Source organism: Carassius carassius, chromosome 29 (genome assembly GCF_963082965.1).
Source record: "Carassius carassius chromosome 29, fCarCar2.1, whole genome shotgun sequence".
NCBI lineage: Eukaryota > Metazoa > Chordata > Actinopteri > Cypriniformes > Cyprinidae > Carassius > Carassius carassius.
Genome location: NC_081783.1, coordinates 1,402,160 through 1,426,300, shown reverse-complemented (window position 1 = coordinate 1,426,300; position 24,141 = coordinate 1,402,160). Strand labels below are relative to the sequence as shown.

At 41.1% G+C, this 24,141-nt stretch overlaps 1 protein-coding gene and 1 pseudogene across 1 annotated transcript in view; one reads left to right on the top strand and one right to left on the bottom strand.

Moving 5' to 3' along the window:
* The window catches only part of LOC132109356 (uncharacterized), a 271,659-nt gene that overhangs the window by 117,724 nt on the left and 129,794 nt on the right, over window positions 1–24,141 (bottom strand). The gene's annotated exons all lie outside the window — the stretch shown is intronic.
* Window positions 1,145–21,918, top strand: LOC132109363 (tripartite motif-containing protein 16-like; annotated as a pseudogene).

The window sequence follows — 24,141 nt, the reverse complement described above, 5'->3', positions numbered from 1 at the left end:
CCAGCAGAGAATACAACAGAGAGAGAGAGATCTTCAGCAGCTGAGAGAGACTGTGGAGTCTCATAAGGTGAGTCTGGAGAAGAAGAGAAGTTTGTCTCCGTCTCAGTTCAGACTCACTGAAGCTGAATCACTGTGTGTCCTAACAGCGCTCTGCACAGACAGCAGTGGAGGACAGTGAGAGGATCTTTACTGAGCTCATCCTCTCCATTGAGAGAAGCTGCTCTGAGCTGATACGACTGATCAGAGATCATATGATGCATTTTATATCCCATATATCACATATTTATATCACATGATAAGCAATATTTATGAAGGTATTTTTGGTGCAGAACATCTGAGTGTCTGTGACAGTGGAATTTGTAGTTGTTGAGAACAGCCACACATGTGTATCAGTAAATCTGAAGTCTCAGACAAAAGTTGCAATCCTGTAGATCTTTTTTCTCTCCCACAAACACAACACAACAGTTACACCTTTTCGAATCCTTCACTGCTATGGCAAGCCGTTATATATCACAAACCATCTTATCATTTAAAAATTTAGTTTGACTATCCATAAAATATATTTCAGATAGTTACAATTATAATTTGGCTAGTCATAATTATAACTTGACTCATTAGAATGATAATTAGAGATATCTGCAATCATAATTGCACTAGTAAGAAATCTGATTAGAGATATCTCTAAATACTTTATGACTAGACAAAACTCCATTTAAGATATCTGTAATTACGTCATAGATATGGGATCCACAGTCTCACAGCACACTGACACTTTACTACAGTAACCAGCAATAGTGATAAACTGAATTAATCTCCACTGACAGAGATAAGAGCAAAATCACACAAAGATTCTCCAGCATATGAAACAGTCTGATGGACCCTGTAGTCTTTTACAGTACATACACTGAAAAAACAAACAAACAAAAAAACAAACAAACTGTATTTGCTATAGAAGAGCAAGTGCAAAATTAGAAAGATTCTCAAGCATGTTAAACAGTTGATTGTATGTTTCATTTACTATGATTTTACAGTGTGCATAAACGTGTCTTAACAGGGGCAGAAATTAGGTGCCTGCTTTACAGACTCATAGACACACCTGTTTTAGACACGTCACTCAAACAAAGAAACACGAAACCTAAATCACATGATTTCAGGGAAAGAGAAACTGAAGTGTAGTTGAGCTGTTGTGTGTTTGTGTCTCTGTATTCATTCAGTAAAATGGCTGAAGCCAGATTTTCTCGGGATGAGTTCATGTGTGCAGTGTGTCTGGATCTCCTGAAGGATCCAGTGGCTATTCCCTGTGGACACAGTTACTGTAAGATCTGTATTACAGACTGCTGGGATCAGGAGGGTCAAAAGAGAGTCTACAGATGCCCTCAGTGCAGACAGACCTTCAGTCCAAGACCTGCTTTAGCTAGAAACACCATGCTGACTGAAGTGGTGGAGAAACTGAAGAAGACCAAACTTCCTGCTGACTGTGGAATTGAAAATGTGCAGTGTGACGTCTGTACTGGAAGAAAAAACAAAGCCATCAAGTCATGTCTGGTGTGTCTGAACTCTTACTGTCAGAATCACTTCGAACAACATGAGAGTTGGTTTAAAGGAAAGAAACACAATCTGACTGATGCCACTGAACTACTGCAGGAGATGATCTGCCAGAAACATGAGAAGATCCTCGAGGTTTTCTGTCGCACTGACAAGGAATGTATATGTGTGCTGTGTACGATTACTGATCATAAAAACCATGACATTGTACCAGCTGCAGACCAGAGGACAGAGAAACAGGTATTTAAAGCTAGACACTGATTAAATATTGCAGAAAATTCTTATGCTTCATTTAATGTACAGTAACTGTAACCAATCATCACTTTTGGAGTTTGAACCATTATATATACAGCCATTTTATATAATTTTCTATCAGATCAGATAAGTAACCTTTAAATTGCCTCACCCTATGTTTACTGGATTCATGTGTTAAAATGATAATTTACATTTACGTTTACATTTATTAATGTTGCGGATGCTTTTATCCGAAGTGACTTACAATTGGGGAATACATAAAGTGATTCATTTTAAAAAGGTTAATAGACACAGGAAATGCTTTTGATACTAAGTACCATGCATTGTTCAAATAGGTATAAGATAAAAATGGACGCAATAAATTAAGAGAAAGTGTTCTGGAGGGGATGTAGATTCAAAATAGTGAGTAGTAGGCGGGTGCTGAGCCTGTGGCTGTTCTACATGCAAGCATCAGTGTCTCGAACTTGAACAGTGGGGTTACCCAAGCCTGCTAGTGTTAGTAGTTTTCTGTGACATTCACTATCATCTGTTTGTCCTGCAGAAGCAGCTGAAGGAGACACAGAAGATGTGCCAGCAGAGAATACAACAGAGAGAGAGAGATCTTCGGCAGCTGAGAGAGACTGTGGAGTCTCATAAGGTGAGTCTGGAGAAGAAGAGAAGTTTGTCTCCGTCTCAGTTCAGACTCACTGAAGCTGAATCACTGTGTGTCCTAACAGCGCTCTGCACAGACAGCAGTGGAGGACAGTAAGAGGATCTTTACTGAGCTCATCCTCTCCATTGAGAGAAGCCGCTCTGAGCTGATACGACTGATCAGAGATCAGGAAAAGACTGCAGTGAGTCGAGCTGAAGGACGACTGGAGCGACTGGAGCAGGAGATCAATGATCTGAGGAGGAGAGACGCTGAGCTGGAGCAGCTTTCACACACACAGGATCACATCCAGTTCCTGTAGGTAACACAGACCTAGAAGAACAGAATTCTTTAATACAAAAAAATTAAGTTACATACATTTTAGATACAATTTGTTTTTTGCTAAGTTTTACCAAATAAAAATCAAATAGTTCCAATCAAAGCCACACAGAAGGTATGCAGGTAACACTTACAAAAAAATTTGAATCAGTCAAGAAAATTGCAACCGGCACATCTTCAATTACTAGCAAATATGTGCCCAATATACATTACACTATTCCATATAGTAGTTTAATAGAAGCCTTCATTAAAGCTCTCGTCTAGAAACATTAATTTCATCCCAAGTGATGAACATGGAAATATAAATCGTCTCAGGTTACGAATGTAACCATGGTTGCCTGAGTAGGCAACGAGACACTGCGTCCTCTAGAGGGCGCTATGGGGAACACCTTGTAGTGACCCGTGTCTGAAGCATACTTTGAAAAATGTACTGTCAGCACCGGCGCGAATATAAACAGGCACCGGGAAAACACATCATTCACTTCTTCATCTGAAGCTTATGTCCGAAGCATGGCAGGGAGCTAGAGGACGCATTTCATCTCGTTCCCTACTCAGGGAACCATGGTTACATTCGTAACCTGAGACATTCCCTTTCAAGGGAACTTCGAACTGTGTCCTCTAGGGGGCGCTATGGGGAAAAGTATACCCACGCCGCCATGCTGAGGGGAGTGCAGGCCAGAATCATGGCAAGCACTAAGTACCAACTCTACCATTTCCACAGGAGTAGCCCCTGGGATGTTTAGACGTCTGTGAGACTACCCCTTTACGTCCAAAGGCCTAAGCTACATACCCAACTTAATTGTTAGGGCCTCGGCCCAGGGTAGAGCTGAAGGCTTGGAATTAGGAAAGATTCCTTTAAAGGGATACGGCTAAGAACTTAGCATTTTATACCAAGTCTTGCCTGTCACACAGGGGCTACCGCTAGCTTTCACATAAGCTTGCTGAAAGAGCTGTCTCAACAGTTCTCTAGTAGCAACACCCTGTTTAGATCGGTATCCGAGGATACATAGGTGGAGTGGCGCCCAAAATGTATGGTGCTTTTACCAACTCAAGAAAGGGCACAAAGTAACCACACAAAGCCCTCACCATATAGGATTTTAGAAAGAATGCACAATACTAGCGTACGAACTTACCACTGTGTGGATTTCAGAAAGTGTGCAAAGATTTCACGTGCACACTTAGCATAGCATGGATTTTCAAATACTGTTCTAAGGAGGGCCCTCTCATGGCACTCTGACAGAGCAGCTCATAGATGGAATGGTGCATCTCAAAACAGTATGTTTGAGAGTCATCAACTCAATCTATGGAAACAATTCTGGAGCGCTCTGGGGAAAAAACAGAGAACTCAGTCTCTTATGCAAGGAGAACTCGAGCTCAGAGTAGTTGGAAAAAAGTTTGGAAAAAGGGGAGCACTGCTAAACTACCACGAGAATCACCAAAATAGCCCCTCATGTTGAAGGAAGCGATGGTTGAATAAATAAATAAACACTGGCTGAATGGAGCCCAAGGAACCAAGGTCTAATCAGCTCAAGAAAGGGAACGAGGCGGATGGGTAACCCTTACTATACAGGATTTCAGAAAGTGCGCAGAGTCTTGTGTGCACACTTACCACTTACATGGATTTTAGAAAGTGCACAAAGTGTTCACATGCACACTGACCACTATGTGGTTTTGAGAAACTACACAAAGCTTAGCATGTGTACCTAAAGGTTCCTAAGCATCACAGAGGCGCCGAATCGCATGGGAGAGGCAAGCTCAAATTTTACAAACCTCGGGCGAGGGGAGCATCACCTGAGGCAGCATATACAAGAAGACTTCTGTAACTGCCACCTCCACTTCCCGCTAGAGGCGACAGTACCACTAAGCAGCCAGCAGACACCTCAGGGTAACCTGGCCGGACATCCATGAAATTCCCTGCAGTGCTGTGCCAGGCCTGATGATCAAGAAGGCTCCCGCAGAAACCTGTGGTCTCAGCCGCCTATTACCGGAACATGAAGCCAGATGGCTGGTGCTGGCAAGTGTTTATTAAACACTGTTATTGTGCACTGCAAAGGAAACTCACAGAGTTTATTAGTAGACACATAACCACCAGCAATTTAATACACATAAGTATATACAGAGAGGGTTACATACTCATCCACCCTCCTGCACTGGAGCCCCGCTCAAGGGGCGCCTCCTTTTAGTCTGGACCTTCAGTAGGGTGGTTGCAAAGAACATAGAACAAGCCAAAAACATTATAGGTCCAGCATAGGAGACTGTTATGCAAGAGGTTTCCACCTAACCTCGATCAGGTGGAGAGCTGGTGGTTACAGGGGAATTAGGAAGGAGAGGATAAAAGCAGAAGTTAAAAATCCCTAAAGGGAATGAGTAGATTTCTCGGTATCACTCTGATTCGGAAGAGAGCGCTGCCTTGTCTGGATCACATCCTTAGGTTCTGCTTACCTCCTCATGACCCATAATTCCTCTTTCCCCTGCCCACAGGTGGGCGAGGAGCGCAAGTCACAACACTAACCTTCTGTGCCCATCTTTGATCCTCAGATTGAGACAGGCCAGGACCCCTATGTTGTTCGGGCTCAGACCTGGACCTTCATGGAACAAAGGATGTGAAAGCAGCAGAGCGTCAGTATCAGTACCTTTAACAGTAAAGTGTTTAAGGGGTTAAAGGGGGTTAAAGGGAGTCGTGGCCTAGTGGTTAGAGAGTTTGACTTCTAACCCTAGGGTTGTGGGTTCGAATCTCGGGCTAGCAATACCTCGACTTAGGTGCCCTTGAGCAAGGCATTGAAACCCCAACTGCTCCCCGGGTGCTGCAGCATAAATGGCTGCCCACTGTTCCGGGTGTGTGTTCACAGTGTGGGTGTGTTCACTGCTCTGTGTGTGTGCACTTTGGTTAAATGCAGAGCATGAATTCTGAGTATGGGTCACCATAAGTTGGCTGATTGTCACTTCACTAAAGATGTCAATGTCACCTTTATTTATATAGCGCTTTAAACAAAATACATTGCGTCAAAGCAACTGAACAACATTCATTAGGAAAACAGTGTCAATAATGCAAAAATGATAGTTAAAGGCAGTTCATCATTGGATTCAGTGATGTCATCTCTGTTCAGTTAAATAGTGTCTGTGCATTTATTTGCAATCAAGTCAACGATATCGCTGTAGATGAAGTGTCCCCAACTAAGCAAGCCAGAGGCGACAGCGGCAAGGAACCGAAACTCCATCGGTGACAGAATGGAGAAAAAAACCTTGGGAGAAACCAGGCTCAGTTGGGGGCCAGTTCTCCTCTGACCAGACGAAACCAGTAGTTCAATTCCAGGCTGCAGCAAAGTCAGATTGTGCAGAAGAATCATCTGTTTCCTGTGGTCTTGTCCTGGTGCTCCTCTGAGACAAGGTCTTTACAGGGGATCTGTATCTGGGGCTCTAGTTGTCCTGGTCTCCACTGTCTTTCAGGGATGTAGAGGTCCTTTCTAGGTGCTGATCCACCATCTGGTCTGGATACGTACTGGATCCGGGTGACTGCAGTGACCCTCTGATCTGGACACAGACTGGATCTGGTGGCCACGGTGACCTCGGAACAAGAGAGAAACAGACAAATATTAGCGTAGATGCCATTCTTCTAATGATGTAGCAAGTACATAGGGTGTTATGGGAAGTGTTTCCGGTTCCGGTTTACCTAATTAATGCAGCCTAAAAATCCTTTAACGGATTTGGATAATAAAAGCATATTAGTATGTTATGTGTATGCCAGGTTAAAGAGATGGGTCTTTAATCTAGATTTAAACTGCAAGAGTGTGTCTGCCTCCCGAACAATGTTAGGTAGGTTATTCCAGAGTTTGGGCGCCAAATAGGAAAAGGATCTGCCGCATGCAGTTGATTTTGATATTCTAGGTATTATCAAATTGCCTGAGTTTTGAGAACGTAGCGGACGTAGAGGATTATAACGTAAAATGAGCTCATTCAAATACTGAGGTGCTAAACCATTCAGGGCTTTATAAGTAATAAGCAATATTTTAAAATCTATGCGATGCTTGATAGGGAGCCAGTGCAGTGTTGACAGGACCGGGCTAATATGGTCATACTTCCTGGTTCTAGTAAGAACTCTTGCTGCTGCATTTTGGACTAGCTGTAGTTTGTTTACTAAGCGTGCAGAACAACCACCCAATAAAGCATTACAATAATCTAACCGTGAGGTCATAAATGCATGGATTAACATTTCTGCATTTGACATTGAGAGCATAGGCTGAAATTTAGATATATTTTTGAGATGGAAAAATGCAGTTTTACAAATGCTAGAAACGTGGCTTTCTAAGGAAAGATTGCGATCAAATAGCACACCTAGCTAACTGATGACGAAGAATTGACAGAGCAACCATCAAGTCTTAGACAGTGTTCTAGGTTATTACAAGCAGAGTTTTTATGTCCTATAATTAACACCTCTGTTTTTTCAGTATTTAGCAGTAAGAAATTACTCGTCATCCAGTTTTTTATATCGACTATGCAATCCATTAGTTTTTCAAATTGGTGTGTTTCACCGGGCTGCGAAGAAATATAGAGCTGAGTATCATCAGCATAACAGTGAAAGCTAACACCATGTTTCCTGATGATATCTCCCAAGGGTAACATATAAAGCGTGAAGAGTAGCGGCCCTAGTACTGAGCCTTGAGGTACTCAATACTGCGCTTGTGATCGATAGGATACATCTTCATTCACTGCTACGAACTGATGGCGATCATATAAGTACGATTTAAACCATGCTAATGCACTTCCACTGATGCCAACAAAGTGTTCAAGTCTATGCAAAAGAATGTTGTGGTCAATTGTGTCAAACGCAGCACTAAGATCCAATAAAACTAATAGAGAGATACACCCACGATCAGATGATAAGAGCAGATCATTTGTAACTCTAAGGAGAGCATTCTCAGTACTATGATACGGTCTAAATCCTGACTGGAAATCCTCACATATACCATTTTTCTCTAAGAAGGAATATAATTGTGTGGATACCACCTTTTCTAGTATCTTGGACAGAAAAGGGAGATTCGAGTTCTTTGGGGGCAAGTTGTGGTTTTTTGATGAGAGGCTTAATAACAGCCAGTTTGAAGGTTTTGGGGACATATCCTAATGACAATGAGGAATTAATAATAGTCAGAAGAGGATCTATGACTTCTGGAAGCACCTCTTTTAGGAGCTTAGATGGTATAGGGTCTAACATACATGTTGTTGGTTTAGATGATTTAACAAGTTTATACAATTCTTCCTCTCCTATGGTACAGAATGAGTGGAACTGTTCCTCAGGGGGTCTATAGTGCACTGTCTGATGTGATACTGTAGCTGACGGCTGAATGGTTGCAATTTTATCTCTAATAGTATCGATTTTAGAAGTAAAGTAGTTCATAAAGTCATTACTGCTGTGGTGTTGGGAAATGTCAACACTTGTTGAGGCTTTATTTTTCGTTAATTTAGCCACTGTATTGAATAAATACCTGGGGTTATGTTTGTTTTCTTCTAAAAGAGAAGAAAAGTAATCGGATCTAGCAGTTTTTAATGCTTTTCTGTAGGATATGTTACTTTCCCGCCAAGCAATACGAAATACCTCTAGTTTTGTTTTCCTCCAGCTGCGCTCCATTTTTCGGGCTGCTCTCTTTAGGGTGCGAGTATGCTCATTATACCATGGTGTCAAACTGTTTTCCTTAACCTTCCTTAAGCATAAAGGAGCAACTTTATTTAAAGTGCTAGAAAAGAGAGAGTCCATAGTTTATGTAACATCATCAAGTTGTTCTGAGGTTTTGGATATGCTAACGAATTTGGATACATCAGGAAGATAACTTAAAAAGCAGTCTTTTGTGTTAGAAGTGATGGTTCTTCCATACTTGAAGTAGAATTTACAATTTTGGCTATGTGAATTTTGCAAAGAACTAAATAATGATCTGAGATATCATCACTTGGCTGAATAATTTCAACACCATCAACATCAATTCCATGTGACAGTATTAAATCTAGAGTATGATTTCGACAATGAGTAGGTCCTGAAACGTGTTGTCTAACACCAATAGAGTTCAGAATGTCTATAAATGCTGATCCCAATGCATCGTTTTCATTATCAACATGGATATTAAAATCACCAACTATTAAAACTTTATCTGCAGCCAGAACTAACTCGGATGTAAAATCACCAAACTCTTTAATAAAGTCTGTATGGTGCCCTGGTGTCCTGTATACAGTAGCCAGTACAAACATAACAGGGGATTTATCATTAACATTTGTTTCTTTGGATAATGTTATATGAAGTACCATTACTTCAAATGAGTTATACTTGTAGCCTGCCCTCTGAGAAATCCTGAAAACGTTGTTATAAATTGAAGCAACACCTCCACCTTTGCCTTTTAGACGTGGCTCATGTTTATAACAGTAATCTTGGGGGGTGGACTCATTTAAAATAATGTAATCATCAGGTTTTAGCCAGGTTTCTGTCAAACAGAGTACATCTATATTATGATCAGTGATCATATTATTTACAAAAAGTGTTTTCGTAGAAAGGGATCTGATATTTAATAAGCCAAGCTTTATCATTTGTTTATCCATATTGCTTCTGTTTTTTATTTGTCGAACCTCAATTAAATTGTTAATCTTAACTTGGTTTGGACGTTTTTTGTATTTTCTAGCTCGGGGAACAGACACAGTCTCTATAGTGTGATATCTAGGTGAAAAAGTCTCTATGTGCTGAGAATTAACTGACCTCTGTGACGGGAGGCAGCTAGCAGACGGTCGGTTTAGCCAGTCTGTCTGCTTCCTGACCTGGGCCCCAGTTAGTCAAGTATAAACACTAAGACTATTTGCCATATTTCTAGAGAGAAGAGTGGCGCCACCCCAGGAGGGATGAAGACCATCTCTTTTAAACAGGTCAGGTCTGCCCCAAAAGCTCGTCCAATTGTCTATGAAACCTATGTTATTCTGTGGGCACCACTTAGACATCCAGCCATTGAGTGATGACAATCTGCTATGCATCTCATCACCACGGTAAGCAGGGAGGGGACCAGAGCATATTACAGTGTCTGACATCGTGCTTGCAAGTTCACACACCTCTTTAATGTTATTTTTAGTGATCTCCGACTGGCGAAGTCGAACATCATTAGCGCCGGCATGAATAAAAATCTTACTGTATTTACGTTTAGCATTAGCCAGCACTTTTAAATTTGCCAAGATGTCAGGCGCTCTGGCTCCCGGTAAACATTTGACTATGGTGGCTGGTGTCTCTATATTCACGTTCTGTACAATAGAATCACCAATAACTAGAGCACTTTCATCAGGTTTCTCAGTGGGTGCATCACTGAGTGGGGAGAACCTGTTTAATGTTTTGATCGGAACAGAAGAGCTGTGTTTTGACCCACGACTACGCTGCCTCAACGTCACCCAGTTGCCCTGCTGCTGGGGCTCTGTTTCCGGAACCGAACAATGTACAGGAATCCCTGAGCTAGACGCATCCAAAGCCGTATCTAGAGCCCTAACATTCTTACTGTCCTCAATTAAAGTTTGGATGCGTGTCTCTAATTCTGAAATCCTCTCTGTCAGCCTAACTATTTCCCTGCATTTATCACATGTGAATCCCTCATCAGCGATAGAGATAGATAAACTGTACATGTGGCAAGAGGTGCAAGTAACAATGACGGGAGAAGCCATTACTCACCGTGCTTGATGAAATATTCTTACTGCGGTTGTTTGATGAACTTGTGAAAAACTCGGTCGCTTCTCTTCTCTGCCTTTGTAAACTTTCAATTCTATCAAGATAGTCTCTCGTAGCTGCCGGGCATCTTTGTCGCCGTGGTATTGACTCTCGCTCTCCTCAAAGCTTTTTGGTACATAAAGATATAACATCATCCTCCCAAGGCTCTCTCTTGTCCGCCGCCATTACGATCACGAAAGGGAAAATTCCTCTTTAAAACATTCAGACAGATCCACCTGTATTCTCACGAGTTCATTCTCCTCTGTGCCTCAGCAGCGGCGGGTCCTGAACCGCGGGTAGCAGATGGCTGTGTTTTTTCCCTTTTTTTCGGAAGAGAGTCGAACGAGAGCAGAGTTTTTCCATTGATAAAACAATCACAATGCATGCAGATTGCCTCATCAAAGACATCACGTGCATGCTCTTCACCCCAAAAAATTACTCAAAGATCAAGTGTGTCATCGGGTGTCAAATAACGCAGACACGGATGTACATATTGTCTAAATGCTTACTAGTAGGTGCCATGATATACAAAGAAAGATCGCTCTTACCGGTTCTTTCAGATGCACGCTTCAAACAGAACAGTCAGTGAAGACGAAGAAGAGAATGATGTGTTCTCCCGGTGCCGGTGTTTATAGTCCTGCCAGTAGTGATATCAGAGGCTGTAGCCGGCCAACAAGTTGGTGTTTTTTCAATGTATGCTTCAGACAAGGGTCACGATGACGTGTTCCCCATAGCGCCCCCTAGAGGACGCAGTTCGAATGTCCCTTGAAATGGAAATGGTGTTTGTTTACTTGCACGGCCACATTTCTCTTGTGCATTTGAAAAAAGAAATAGCTGAAAAAACAATAGAAGTGTGGAACTGATGAGTTTTGATTTCTGTTTTCTATAGAGTTTGCAGTCTCTCTCAGCACCTCCTGAATCTACAGACGTAAATGATGATCTCTTCAGTTCTCTCTTCTCTTTTGATGCTCTGAGAGAATCTGTCCATCAATTGAGAGACAAACTGGAGGATTTCTGCAAAGAGGAGCTCAAGAGGATCTCAGACAGAGGTAAAGTCCTGGAGATTCATCTGCTCTCAGAAACGAGACCATCAGCATATCATGTAGAACATCATATTAGAAATGTCTTAGGAATGGATGCAAGATCAGGAAAATTACACTTGCTGCATTTCCATTACAGATTTAAGCAAAACATAAGCAATATTTTATGATATATGTTGATTAAAAAGTATAGTGAAATGATGGTGTTTCCATTCAATGATGTTATGTAAACTTAAAAAAAATAAAAATAATTCATGGGGGCGAGTGTTGGTAAGTTTACGTTTATCACATTTTTTAGAATTGACACATTTTCATTAGGCGTAATTTCAACTTGCACAATTTGAAGGGTAATAGAAATTTAGCTACTGTTCATGTTTGTTGAATTCCACAACCACATTCACCAGGATCAGGCCAGGATCAAGAAAACATATTAGGCCCTGGGGCTATAGCAAACCATGGCTCACAAAATTTCAAATCATTGTTAGCCCTTCAGGCAAGTAATCTTTAGATTTTGGTAGCCCAAGATGCATTTAACTAGCCCAAATCTATGAATATGTGTATTTTATTGAGTAGAAAACTTTAGTCAAGTTTTCAAAACTCAAATATTAATAAAAGTCAAGGAAGGAATTTAATTTCACCATTTAGAGAGAATCTGCAAGATTTTTATAAATCAATGAAATCTTAATTGTTTATATTTTAGATAGGACGTTAGCTTTTTGTCCATCCACTGGTTCACATTTACAACTCTACATGTTAGGTGTGTAAAAACGTGCTCCAATCTAAAAAAAAACAGCAGACAGACAACTCAAATTAATTGTCTGCCAGTAGGAGACCTGCAGAAATAATGCAATTAATAAAGTGGTCAGTGCACTGAAACAATATGGCATTCAGACTGCAAAAACACAAAGCACCAGGGTGTCGGGCCAGTGATTTTGCGAGCCCTGCAAACCCAAGGGTGAAACCTGTGGTGTAATCTATATTACATGTTACCACTAGAGGGCAACATTGGCATGTAGGATGTCTGAATACTGCATGTGCAGACAATATAGAGACAAGTGAGAGCACAATGTTATTGTTGCAGCCTGTTAATAAAGCAGCTCGGTGAACTCTCAAGGCAACAGTCTTTATTTGTAAAAGAACCCAACGCAACATGGTGTCAGAAGTGGCTGTGCTTTGAGAAAGAAGTCAGCTTTGCACCCGGCTAATGATTATGAGTGAGGAAGACCAAGCGAGAGGAGCCTCAGCAGCGGGGGCAGCCGCAGCGGCAGGTCCAGTAATGGCAGCGGCAACTTTCACCATCAAACCACCGGAGCCGTTTTATTTTGCAAAGCCCCAAGAGTGGGAAAGGTGGAGTAGACGGTTCGAGCGTTTTAAACTGGCAAGTAATCTGAATAGCTCCTCGGAAGCAAACCAAGTCAATACTTTGGTTTATTGCATGGGAGATGAGGCTGACGACGTGCTAAGAGGGCTCGAGCTAACGGCCATGCAGCGCCAGCAATACAATGCAGTCAAAACAGCTTTCGACAGACATTTTGTCCCAAGAAAGAACGTGATTTACGAGAGGGCAAAATTCAATAAGAGAGTGCAACAGCCATCAGAACCTGTGAACACATTTATTACAGCTCTTTATGCACTAGCAGAAAACTGTGAGTACGGTGCTCTTCATGATGATCTTTTGAGAGATAGGCTTGTAGTGGGTCTTAAAGATTCGTCTCTGTCAGAAAGAATGCAGCTTGACAAAGATCTTACCCTAGCTAAAGCTATCACAATGGCAAGACAATCTGAAGAAATAAAGAGACAGCAAACTGACTTGAGAGGTGAAATTATCGCCAACAAAACAGCTATGGATGCAGTGCAATTTAGAAAAGCCAAGCTGAACAAGTTCAAAACTAAAGAGCAAAAACAGTTTAAGTTCCCGAAGTTTCAGCAGACCAAACATGACAGTAAAGCATGTTCCAAGTGTGGCAAAGCACCCGCGCACGCAGCAGCACAGTGCCCAGCAAAAAAATGCAGAATGCCATAACTGTGGAAAACGCGGACACTATGGTAGAGTCTGTAAGTCCAGCACATCTGTGAATGAGGTCGCGGACAGTGCGGCTGGACTTTTTCTGGGTGAGGTGGATTCTGGAGAAGAACCATGGCTGGCGGACATAAATGTGGGAGGACATAAGGTGACCTTCAAGTTAGATTCCGGAGCAGATGTGTCCGCTATTTCCGAACAAACATTTGTGAGCTTCAAACTCAAAGACAAAACATTGGACAAAGCGGAAAAACCACTGTATGGACCGGGTGGGGCTGCGTTAACTGTTTTGGGGTCTACCACAGAGACTATTGTGTATGGTGACAGGAGCACCACAGAGAAGATCTATGTAGTCCGAAACCTGCGCGTGGCACTGCTGAGTAGAACAGCTTCGGTGAGACTGAAGCTTATCGCCAGAGTTGATACTATAAACGAAGAGACGGTGAATAAAGCATACCCCAAGTTATGCGAAGGACTTGGGCTGGTACAAAAGCCATACACCATAAAACTAAAACCTGATGCCAAGCCCTTTTCGCTCAAAGTGCCAAGGCGCGTGCCACTGCCGCTCATGGGCAAAGTTAAAGAAGAGCTGAACAGAATGGAAAAGTTGGGAGTTATTAGTCGTGTTGACGAGCCGACCGACTGGTGCTGTGGCATGGTTGTAGCTCCCAAAAAGGACAAAGAGAAGGTGCGTATCTGTGTGGACATGACACCTTTAAATGAGTCAGTGTGTCGTGAAAGATACATACTTCCTTCTGTAGACCAAACACTAGGCATGCTCACAGGTGCTCAGTATTTTTCTAAACTTGACGCAAATATGGGCTTTTGGCAAATACCACTATCCAAAAAGTCGGCACTCCTCACCACGTTCATTACGCCATTCGGCAGGTATCACTTCAACCGTTTGCCATTTGGTATCTCCAGCGCGCCTGAACATTTTCAAAACATGATGGTGACGGAGGTTACAGCAGATCTCGAGGGAGTCGTCTGTCACATGGATGATATCCTGGTCTGGGGATCGACCGTAGAGGAGCATGACACAAGACTGCATGCTGTCCTGCAGCGGGCAGAGAAAGCCGGCGTTACATTGAACATGTCAAAATGTGAGTTTAACAAAAGAAAGGTCAAATTCCTTGGATTCATCGTCTCAGCAGATGGAATGAGTCCTGATCCAGACAAAACCCAAGCTGTTCAGGACATGAAGGAACCAAGCAACGTGAGTGAGCTCAGGAGCTTTCTTGGTATGGTAAACCAACTGGGGAAGTTTATTCCAAACCTTTCTGAAAAGGATAAACCACTGAGAGACTTACTTTCAACCAAGAACATGTGGTACTGGGGGCATGACCAGCAAAAGGCGTTTCACAACCTTAAACAAGAACTGTCTTCTCCTCCTGTGTTACAGCTCTACAACCCGAATAAGCCACAGAAAATCTCCGCGGATGCCTCTTCATTTGGCCTGGGGGCAGTCATGCTGCAGAAAGAGGGAGATGTGTGGTCACCAGTTGCTTATGCTTCCCGATCATTAACACCTACAGAGCAGCGCTATGCTCAGGTGGAAAAAGAAGCGCTGGCTCTTACGTGGGCCTGTGAGAGGTTTAATGACTTCATCCTAGGCCTTCACTTTGAACTCGAAACTGACCACAAGCCACTAGTGAGTCTTCTAGGAGGACAAGCTTTGGATGCGCTTCCGCCGCGGATACAGAGATTCCGTATGCGCTTAATGAGGTACTCATACACAATAAAGCACATCCCTGGCAAAAGTCTCACCACAGCTGACACACTCTCACGCTTACCGCTTACAAACAGTGTTACTGGCGCTGATACAGATCTTATGGAGGACACTAATATTTACCTTGAATCAGTGCTAGAGGGTCTTCCTACAAGCAGTAAATACCTGGCAGATCTTCAAGAGCAGCTGATGTCTGACAGCGTCTGTTCTCAAGTCATGAGGTACTGTGCAGAAGGCTGGCCGGATCATAACCAGCTACAAGGAGCGGTGAAGCACTACTGGCCTGAGAGAGCTGTTCTGAGTGTGCACAACGGACTACTACTTAGGGGCACAAGGTTAGTTATTCCTGCTAACATGAGAAACTCAGTTTTGGACAAAATACACGAGGGCCACCAGGGTGTGGTCAAGTGCAGAGAGCGTGCCCGTCAGGCAGTGTGGTGGCCAGGTTTAAGTAACCAGATCAGTGAACTTGTCCTCAAATGCAGACAGTGCATACAGGAAAGAGTCAATGTAAGAGAGCCTTTAATGCCCACAGATCTACCCGAAAGACCATGGCAGAAGTTAGGTGCTGACTTGTTTGCTCTGAAAGATAAAAACTACCTGTTACTAGTGGACTACTTCTCTAGATATATAGAGATTGCACAGCTCAGCCCAACTCGCTCTGCCAATGTCATTGTGCATTTGAAATCAATATTTGCACGTCATGGAACACCAGAGATACTGATCACTGACAACGGCCCGCAGTTTGCATGTCAGGAAATGAAAGACTTCGCAAGTGAATACTGTTTTGAGCATGTGACCAGTAGTCCCAGGTACCCCCAAAGCAACGGCGAGGCGGAGAGAGCTGTCCAAACAGTTAAAAATCTCCTCAAGAAAGCTAGTGATCCGTACAGAGCTCTATTAGCCTATAGGACCACAGCGCTGGCAAATGGCTTCAGCCCTGCACAGCTACTCATGGGGCGTCGACTCCGTACCACCCTGCCGATGCTACCAGAGGCTTTACAGCCATGTGTGCCAAATCTTCGACAACTTCGTCATGTGGAGAGGGAGAGAAGGATGAGACAAACTGAGTGTTTCAATAAAAGACACAGAACAAGAGATCTGGCTAAACTGATACCCGGAAACCCCGTTTGGATTGCAGATGCAAAAGCAACAGGCACAGTGACATCTGTCCACCCAACTCCACGGTCCTATGTCATCAGTGGACCGCAGGGAACAATCAGAAGGAACCGCAGTCATCTTGTGCCTTTGCCGATATCAGAGACTCATACTGAATCACAACAGACCCAGTCTAATGAAAGAAACGCTCCTGCAGAGATACTTTCTGAGCCACAAGCACAACAAACACCAGATGTTGTTCGAACCAGGTCTGGTAGAGAAGTGGTAAAACCAAAAAGACTGGATCTGTAAAAGAATGCATTAACATTTCTGTTATGCTTTGAATAAGTTCTAAATATGCATTAATCTAATAAGAGTGTTTGCATAGAAAATGTTCTAATGTCTGCAATAACTGTTTGATAAGGGAAAAGAAAATGTTATGAAAATTGTTAAAATGTTTATGCCCAGAAATTTACAGTTAGCTACCAATGTGACATGTAAAAAAAAAAGCTAATGGTTTGAGTTACAGCTAAGAGTAGTTAACCTACATTCAGTAAGGGGGATGTGGTGTAATCTATATTACATGTTACCACTAGAGGGCAACATTGGCATGTAGGATGTCTGAGTACTGCATGTGCAGACAATATAGAGACGAGTGAGAGCACAATGTTATTGTTGCAGCCTGTTAATAAAGCAGCTCGGTGAACTCTCAAGGCAACAGTCTTTATTTGTAAAAGAACCCAACGCAACAAAACCTACTATGAACACTTTATGACCAATCAAGCTCTTGTTCTCTCCAAACTGGATTATTGTAATGCTTTCTTGGTGGGCCTTCCCGCATGTACTATCAAGCCTCTGCAACTGATCCAGAATGCAGCAGGCAGAGTGGTCTTTAATGAGACAAAAAAAAGCTCACGTCACACCTATCTTCATTAGTTTACACTGGCTACCAGTAGCTGCTCACATCAAATTCAAGGTACTGATGTTTGCCTGCAAGACAAAAACTGGCCCTGCACCAATATACCTAAACTCCCTAGTTCAAACTTATCCGCCCTCCAGAAGCTTGCATTCTGCAAGTGAACGACACCTTGTGGTGACTAAAAAGGCACAAAATCACTACCACAGACCTTTTTCTGGACTGTGCCCTGCTGGTGGAATGATCTCCCTATCTCAATCCGAGCTGCAGAGTCTAGCCATTTAAAAAAAAAAATGTCTAAAGACATCTTTTTCGCCATCATCTAGCCAACTATTCAATTCAAGTTTTCAATTCAAGATTATTTGTATAGCGCTTTTTACAATACAAATCGTTACAAAGCAACTTTACAGAAAATTATGTTTCTACAATATTTAGTATTAGCTTATAAGTGGTGACTGTCAGTTTGTGCACGTATGACAGGATTTTTCAGAAAAATTAATACAAGAGGTAGTCAGCCAGACGATGAACATTATTAATATTATTAATAATTAATAATAATTATATGATGCATTCACACTTGTAGCAATATTTGTTATTTTTGTTTGTTGATTCAGGGTTAGCATCATCTGGGGTCCTCTGAGGGTCAGCATCATCTCTTCTCAGGTGTTCTGGATCCAGACTGGAGCTTGTGTAAATCCTAGTTACCACGGGATGTAAATCCCGTGGCAAAACATAGAAACAAATAGAGACATCATTAGCATAGCTGCTGATCCAACAAAGTAAAATTAATTAGTTTAATCCAAGCTAAAGAATAAAATGCGCATTTGATCAGATGCAACTACACTCACAATTTAAGATACATTATTCAAATGCTTGGCGAAAGAGATGCGTTTTTAATCTAGATTTAAACAGAGAGAGTGTGTCTGAACCCCGAACATTATCAGGAAGGCTATTCCAGAGTTTGGGAGCCAAATGTGAAAAAGCTCTACCTCCTTTAGTGGACTTTGCTATCCTAGGAACTACCAAAAGTCCAGCGTTTTGTGACCTTAGGGAGCGTGATGGATTGTAACGTGGTAGAAGGCTAGTTAGGTACGCAGGAGCTAAACCATTAAGGGCCTTATAGGTAAGTAATGATAATTTGTAACTGATACGGAACTTAATAGGTAGCCAGTGCAGAGACTGTAAAATTGGGGTAATATGATCATAATTTCTTGACCTGGTAAGTACTCTAGCTGCTGCATTTTGGACGACCTGTAGCTTGTTTATTGACGAAGCAGGACAACCACCTAACAGTGCATTACAATAGTCCAGTCTAGAGGTCATAAATGCATGAACTAGCTTTTCTGCATCAGAAACAGGTAACATGTTTCGTAGCTTGGCAATGTTTCTAAGATGGACGAATGCAGTTTTTGTAACATGGGAAATATAATTTTCAAAAGACAAGTTGCTGTCTAATATAACACCCAGATTTTTGACTGTAGAGGAAGTAACAGTACATCCGTCTAGTTGCAGATTGTAATCTACAAGATTCTGTGTAGTGTTTTTTGGTCCAATAATTAATATCTCTGTCTTATCCTAATTTAATTGGAGAAAATTATTTGTCATCCAATCTTTTAAATTTTTAACACACTCTATTAGCTTAGATCATTTAGAAGTTTCATATGGTCTCATTGAGATATATAGCTGAGTATCATCAGCATAACAGTGGAAGCTAATTCCGTATTTTCTAATAATATTACCAAGGGGCAACATCTATATTAAAAATAGAAGGTGACCTAGGACGGATCCTTGTGGTACTCCATATTTTACTGATGATAAATGAGATGACTCCCCATTTAAATAAACAAAGTGGTAGCGATCGGACAGGTAGGATCTAAACCATCTTAGAGCCTGCCCTTGAATACCTGTATAGGTTTGTAATCGATCTATGAGTATGTCATGATATATGGTGTCGAACGCAGCACTAAGATCAAGTAAAACTAGAAATGAGATGCAGCCTTGATCTGACGCAAGAAGCAGGTCATCTGTAATTTAAGTGCAGTTTCTGTGCTATGGGGGGCCTGAAACCTGACTGAAATTCTTCATACAGATCATTTTTGTGCAGGAAGGTGCTCAATTGAGCAGACACAACTTTTTCTAAAATTTTAGAGATTAATGGAAGATTTGAAATAGGCATATAATTTGCCAGTTCACTAGGATCTAGTTTTGGTTTCTTAATAAGAGGCTTAATAACCGCCAGGTTGAATGGTTTTGGGACGTGACCTAAAGATAACGACGAGTTAATGATATTGAGAAGCGGTTCTTCGGCTACAGATAACAACTCTTTCAGTAATTTAGTGGGTACAGGATCTAATAAACATGTTGTTGGTTTAGATACGGTGATAAGTTGATTTAGGTCTTCCTGTCCTATATTTTTAAAGCACTGCAGTTTATCTTTGCAGGTGGATGAAGCTGAAGTGTTAGACGCTGTAGAATCTACATTCGCTGTTGTATTTCTAATATTATATATTTTATCAGTGAAGAAATTCATGAAGTCATTACTATTAAACGCTGGTGGAATATTTGAATCAGGTGGTGCCTGGTAATTTGTTAATTTAGCCACTGTGCTAAATAAAAACCTTGGATTGATTTGGTTATTTTCTATGAGTTTGTGTATATGCTCTGCCATAGCAGTTTTTAGAGCCTGTCTATAGCTGGACATAATGTTTTTCCATGCAATTCTAAAAACTTCCAAGTTAGTTTTTCTCCATTTGCGTTCAAGACTATGAGTTACTTTCTTGAGAGAGTGAGTATTACTGTTACACCATGGCACAGTAAGTTTTTCTCTAACCTTTTTCAATTTGATGGGGGCAACAGCTTCTAATATATTAGAGAAAATAGTAGCCATGTTGTCAGTCATTTTGTCTAATTCATGTGTATTTTTTGGTACAAATAGCAGTTGAGATAGATCAGGCAGGTTATTTGGGAATCTGTCTTTGGTGACTGGAACAATAGTTCTGCCCAGACGGTAACGCTGAGACATATAGTTAATATCAGTGATACACAGCATGCACAATACAAGGAAATGGTCTGTAACATCATCACTTTGAGGTACGATATCTATAGCAGTAAAATCGATTCCATGCGATATAATTAAATCTAGTTTATGATTAAAACGATGAGTGGGCCCAGTGACATTTTGCTTGACTCCAAAAGAGTTTATTAGGTCATTAAACGCAAGTCTTAATGCATCATTTGTATTATCAACGTGAATATTAAAATCTCCCATGATTAATGCAAGCGCTTACCATTTCTATTATATTATATTATTATATTTCAACTAGCTATGTGTACGGTGCTAGACTAACTGAGACTTTTCACCGCACTTGTATACAGTTGCTCTTTCATTGGTCTGATTGCTTCTATTGTTCTCCTTATTTGTAAGTTGCTTTGGATAAAAGTGTCTGCTAAATTATTAAATGTAAATGTAAATCTAAATCTAGGTCTACTTTTCCTTTCTCCCTCAGCCAATCATGGGCCCCCTCCATATTCAGGCCTTGGGACTTCAGCTCCGCCAAGCCCTTATGTTAATCCGGCCCTGACCAACATTGTTCCCAGGACAACGAAGGTGGATTTCAAGAAGATCTCAGACAGAGGTAAAGTCCTGGAGATTCTTTTGCTCTCAGAAAAGAGTTCATCATCTCATATCATTCAGAACATTATACTAGAAATGTCTTAGGAATGGATGAAGGATCATGAGAATCACACTGTTCATGTCTGTTGATTTCCACAGTCACACTCACCAACATTGTTCCCAAGACCCGGGACGACTTTCTTCAATGTAAGTCAGTAAGAAAACAAGCAGAAAACTCACTGAGTGTGTTCTTGTTCTTCCTGTAGAAGGTGAAAGAAGAGTTTTATAACTGATGATGTAATTGATGATTTGCACATTATATCTGGTTATCTGTACTGAGACACTGATGATACACTGAACATGAAGAGTTCAGATACATGAAAAGATCAAACAGATTCATAATTCTTGTTTCTGATGTGTTTTATCTCCATCAGATTCCCATCATCTCACTCTGGATCTGAACACAGTGAATAATTACCTCCATCTGTCTGAGAGAAACAGAGTGATTACTAACACTGACAAAGATCAGTCGTATCCTGATCATCCAGACAGATTTGATTATTATCTTCAGGGGTTGTGTAGAGAGAGTGTGTGTGGACGCTGTTACTGGGAGATTGATTGGAGTGGATTTGGTGTGTGTATATCAGTGTCATATAAAAGCATCAGCAGAAAGGGACGGAGTAATAAGTGTTTGTTTGGATATAATGATCAGTGCTGGAGTTTGTACTGCTCTCCCTCCAGTTACTTATTTATGCACAATAACATAGAGACTTATCTCTCTGTGAAGTACTTCAGCAGTAGAATAGGAGTGTTTGTGGATCACAGTGCAGGAACTCTGTCCTTCTACAGCGTCTCTGACACAATGAGCCTCATCCACACAGTCCAGACCACATTCAATCAGCCGCTCTATCCTGGGTTTTATGTTGCATATGGATCATCAGTGAAATTGTGTTGATTAATCAGAATAGATTTATGAGAGATTCTACCCATAATGCTTTGAGCTGAATGATGAATCAGTAACAGTAATCACACACAAACAGAGCAGCTTCTCTGGATGTTGTATAATTACAATTTTGTTTTATCTTATAATTGCATGATTTTAACCCTCTGGAGTCTAAGGGTATTTTTGGGGCCTGGAGAAGTTTTGTCATGTCCTGAAATTTGTGCTTTTTTCAGTTTCTTATAAATATCTAAATGTCTAAAGTCTAATCTCACTGTAATCAGCACAAACTGGGCTACAATAATATGTGAGCAGCATGTATGTACATGATTGTGTTTTTGAGAAAAAAAAAATGTTGCATTGCATGGTTAGCGAAAAACTAAAAATGTTAACTCACTTGAATAAGGCAATAAAACACATAAGGAACAATGGTTCCCGGGACTTTTGAGAACTGGAGCTTGTAGCCTAGAATTTTTCTTTCTAAATTATGTGAAAATCATCTTGTTTACTGACTCACAGAAAACAATTTATTGATTAAAATTTTCTAAGACACTTTTTGTTGGTAAAAGTCATATGCGAGTAGGCGTCAACTATCATGAATATCATTGTGATTTACACCTGAGAAGACAAAGACCCGCATAATGAGCTGCATAATGAGCGGCATAATGAGCTGCATAATGAGCTGCATATTGAGCTGCATAATGAGCCTCTCAGTCATCTGTGTGACAGAGGGAAGAGTTACAAGAAAGAATGTGAGGATAAAATAAATCTATATAATTTTATGTTTGTAGTTTATTTAGAATATATTTAATTATCCCACAACATAATTTGATATCCACTTGGGAGTGCAGTTAAACAGTTTATTAGGAACAATCAAAGCTGACTTTCAAACTGAATTTTTGCATCATTCCTCCAGTCACACAATCCTTCAGAAATCCTTTTAACAATCTTATTTTCTACAAAAAGAGCTGAGAATATTTTTTCAGGTTTTTTAGGGGGGGTAAATTGAAAGAACGGCATTGTTTGTTACTTTTGTTACAGTTACATTTATTTGTTACATTTATATTATTTACATCAAGCTTTTGAATGGTATAGTATTGTATATTGTTACTGAAACTTTATAATGTTTCACTTAGACATTTATACATTTAGTCAGGAATTATAGTTTGGAAAAAGTCTTTGGAAATGTCTAACTAGTAAAATGTTGACACGTTATGTGAAAACTAGTACAAGTATATAAATAAATAAAAAGAGCTTCATTCTTTTTTTCTGAGGAAATCCAAATCTCAAATCCTCAATGTCAATGTCAATGTCACCTTTATTTATATAGCGCTTTAAACAAAATACATTGCGTCAAAGCAACTGAACAACATTCATTAGGAAAACAGTGTCAATAATGCAAAAATGATAGTTAAAGGCAGTTCATCATTGGATTCAGTTATGTCATCTCTGTTCAGTTAAATAGTGTCTGTGCATTTATTTGCAATCAAGTCAACGATATCGCTGTAGATGAAGTGTCCCCAACTAAGCAAGCCAGAGGCGACAGCGGCAAGGAACCGAAACTCCATCGGTGACAGAATGGAGAAAAAAACCTTGGGAGAAACCAGGCTCAGTTGGGGGGCCAGTTCTCCTCTGACCAGACGAAACCAGTAGTTTAATTCCAGGCTGCAGCAAAGTCAGATTGTGCAGAAGAATCATCTGTTTCCTGTGGTCTTGTCCTGGTGCTCCTCTGAGACAAGGTCTTTACAGGGGATCTGTATCTGGGGCTCTAGTTGTCCTGGTCTCCGCTGTCTTTCAGGGATGTAGAGGTCCTTTCTAGGTACTGATCCAGCATCTGGTCTGGATACGTACTGGATCCGGGTGACTGCAGTGACCCTCTGATCTGGACACAGACTGGATCTGGTGGCCACGGTGACCTCGGAACAAGAGAGAAACAGACAAATATTAGCGTAGATGCCATTCTTCTAATGATGTAGCAAGTACATAGGTTGTTATGGGAAGTGTTTCCGGTTCCGGTTTACCTAATTAATGCAGCCTAAAAATCCTTTAACGGATTTTGATAATAAAAGCATATTAGTATGTTATGTGTATGCCAGGTTAAAGAGATGGGTCTTTAATCTAGATTTAAACTGCAAGAGTGTGTCTGCCTCCCGAACAATGTTAGGTAGGTTATTCCAGAGTTTGGGCGCCAAATAGGAAAAGGATCTGCCGCCCGCAGTTGATTTTGATATTCTAGGTATTATCAAATTGCCTGAGTTTTGAGAACGTAGCGGACGTAGAGGATTATAATGTAAAAGGAGC